This window comes from Arachis ipaensis, chromosome B04, assembly GCF_000816755.2.
Source record: "Arachis ipaensis cultivar K30076 chromosome B04, Araip1.1, whole genome shotgun sequence".
NCBI classification, from domain to species: domain Eukaryota; kingdom Viridiplantae; phylum Streptophyta; class Magnoliopsida; order Fabales; family Fabaceae; genus Arachis; species Arachis ipaensis.
The window spans coordinates 2,161,849-2,165,549 of record NC_029788.2 but is presented as its reverse complement, the minus strand read 5'-3'; the positions used below and the strand labels follow the sequence as shown (position 1 = coordinate 2,165,549).

At 30.9% G+C, this 3,701-nt stretch overlaps 1 pseudogene; it reads left to right on the top strand.

Annotated features, from left to right (window-relative positions):
- LOC107635802 lies at positions 2,561 to 3,185 on the top strand (annotated as a pseudogene).

Below are 3,701 nucleotides of genomic sequence, written 5' to 3'. Positions count from 1 at the left end.
GTAATTTACTATGGATGCAAAAACATCATAATGGGAGCAAATATATATAGTTATATATATTTTTTATTTTTTCTTCAAAATTACAGTGGAAATAAGTGTTTTTTCTTCTCGTAAGGAAGGTAGGTCTGTCCCTGAAAAATAATTTTATAAGTGTATCTATATACGTAATGTTACATTAGTAAAAAGAAAAAAAATATATAAAGATCTAATTGAAAATTCGGTAAAATTATAGTGACTGATAGAGTAATTAAACCTTAAAATTAAACTCTTTTAAAATATATGGAGAGCCTGTGAGCTTTACCAACTTGTGGGATCAGTTAAGGACAAATCGGACGGTCCAAAATTTCCATAAATCGGACCTTACGAGTTGTTCAAATTCGTTCAAAAAAATCTTATAATAATCAATTCGGACCCTACGATTTGATTTTCCTATTTATTAAAAAAAAAAACAAAACGGACGGTTCGAATTGCACCATCTAAAATTCAAATTTTCCCTTCTAAAAAATCGGACCGTCCGATTTGCAAAAAAAACAACACGGACGGTCCGATTTGTACCGTCCAAAATTCAAATTTTTTCTCCTTACAAATCGAATTATTCGATTTGCCACTTATATTTTACTTCACAAACAATTCGCATGGTCCGAATTGTTAACATCAAAATTCACAAAAAACTGCCCCACATTGTAGTGTAGCACCCCCATATCTCATATCGGAGCACTACACACTCATATATTCCATAACCAAAAAAATAAACCCCTCAAAGAAAGCGTTTATTTTTTCTTTTTTCCACCAAACAATTCTTAATATTCCCGATTTTGATGGCTTGCCTACTGCCATTTCTCCATGCTTTTTTCTTTTTTCTTTTTTCCCCTGATTCTTGTAATCATTAGCATAGTGCTAATTATGCAACTTTGCTTATAAAGAAAGAATGTTGAAGAATGTCCTTTATTTCCCTATGGTCACATTAGTCGATAATTTTTTTTTTCTTTTTTTCTTTATGTAGATATATGTTTATCATTTAAATTTAGATACAATAAAATAAAAATATTTAATTATTTTGGTGGTTTCTCTAATTTTACTAAATTTTTAATTAAATTTTTATATTTTTTTTAATTAGGTCTCTATACTTTTTTTAATTTTGTATTAAGTTTTTTATAGTCTAAAAAATATTAGAGTTAATTGAATATTTTCTTGCAAATTGAAGATATTTATAATTAAGAACTTAACTAGGACACCGAATTCGATGGTCCCAGAATGTTTGGACCATTAAATGGTCCCAGAACAAAATATTTTTTTTAAGTTTTTTAATAATTGTTAAATAGTCCTTATTTAATTTTAATTACAAATTAACCCCATATATTTTATTTAATTATAAAAACTATTTTTTATTTTATAAATTATTATTTGATCATTTATCTATTATGTTTATTAACAATAAAAAATAAAAACAATAACGAATTAGATCTTCGATTGATCGTAATAATTTTTTGGCAATCCTAATCGATTAAAAGTTTATCTTTTGATCCGTTACATCTCTCGAGCGTTGTGAAATCGTGTTTCAGAGATAATCAATCGATTGGATTAACAAAACAGTCGATTGAATTTCAGGTTTCCTAATTGAATTTCAGCTATATATCAACCAAAAAAAAAAAAATTGGTGGCTAAAGTACAAGCAAAGAGAATGTGGAAAAACTTCAGTAGTCCAATCCATCTAATACTTATAGGACCTTAATTTTGCAGCACTCAATTGAAGAAGAAAATGTCAAGATCTACTTGATGATTCTATTAAGCAATTGCTATGCTTTCTGTTCCTTTTGAGTATTGGATTAGAAAAAGTCTAACAGACCAGTATTTTTATTAAAATTTAGTCAGTATATATTTAATTAGTAAAAAAATATATGTAATTTCACATTATATTATTAAAAATATTAATAATAATTAATTGATAATTATAAATTACAAAATATGCTGGTGCTCTAGCATTATTGATGTAGTTATTTTACCATCATCATGGCAAAGGTTAATTCTTATCTATCAAAAGCAAATTAAATTAAAGGAAGGAAGTGTGGCCTGCTTGTTTTTGAATCTTGCAGCATTAAAAAGAGAAAAGGACTACTACATACATGGCATTCACATGATGATAGTGTTCATTACATAAAGGAGAATTAGTTATATATATTTGTACTTTAGTAATTAAGAATGTATTAGAATACAACAAGAATTGGAATTAATTTGATTTCGAAATCAATTTCTTTGTTTGGAATGGATAAAAGTTAGAAATTGAATTGATTTGTAAATTTTGATTTACTTTAACATTTGTTTTAAATCTTTGCATTTTGAGAAGTTTGATTTAAATTGAAATAATTTAATGTGTTAGACGGTAAAATATTATTTTTAAGAAAAGTATAAGGGATTAAGTGTGTAACTAGCTACGAATTGAACAACTCAATTAATTATAATTATTAATAATTAATTTTAAATTTTTTAAATTCAAAATTTAAATAATTAAAAACTGATTAATTAAATCTAATTAAAAACTATAAAAACCTTCTCCTTCTTTTCCATATTAACCTGCACATCCCAACAACAATACACACAGATTCTCTCCTTCACCGTCAGGCCCTCTCCACCCCTGTCCTCATGCAAGACAACCTCAAGAAGTTCGCTGCCGACAAAGCCGTCAAGTACGTCAAGTACGTCAAGTCCGGCATGGTCCTCGGCCTCGGCACCAACTCCACCACCACTTCGTTATTGCCAAGCTCGGTCATCTCCTCTCCACCGGTCAACTCTCCAACATCATCGGCGTCCCTATCTCCAAGCGCACTAAGGAACAAGCACGTTCTCTCGGAATCCCGCTCTCTATCCTTGACGACAATTCCCGCCTCAATCTCGTCATTGACGGCGCCGATGAGGTGAACCCGACCTCAACCTTGTAAAAGGCCGCAGTGGCGCTCTTTCCTGCTAGAGGCCACCTTCGACAAGTTCATTGTGGTGGTCGATGAAACAAAGCTCGTGTCAGGACTCGGAGGAGCGACCTTGCGATGGCGATGGAGGTGGTCCAATTTTGCGAAAAGTACAATCTGGTTCAGTTTCAGGAATTGTTTAAGGAAGAAGGAGTGGTGGAACACGGGTTGCAAAAACATATAAAAAAACATCCATTTAATATAAAAAAGAAAGCATCTTAATGTTTATCAAAAGAAATGTCTATCTATAGGATTTAAAAAAAAACATATAATTCTTAAAAAAATAGAAATATCCACATCTGTAATACAAAAAATACATTAAAAAATATCTATTTAGTAAAAAAAAGAAACATCATAATGCTTAGCAGAAGAAATATTCATGTATATTAACTTATCTTTGTTAAGACGGGTTTCGAGATCCAATCCATTAGAAAGTTGGCAGAAGTTGGCTAGATCCTAGTTAGTTCTCTAGCATAACTCTTATTTTCCCTAGTCAGGAAGGAAGTTGAGGCGGAAAAGAAGCACGTACAAGCATTAATCGGAAGTTATTTGACATAGACTCGATTTAGATGCTTTGATAAATAGAACAAGTACTCGAATGAAGAATCGAACTGATTTTCGAAAGGAGAATTGAGAAGGTACATGAGTAGGGAAGTCGAAGGCTTTCTCTGAGTGAGAAATTTATTAGTAACGTTCGTGGGCAAAAGAACGGGAACAGTTACCTGAGAATTCGCATAG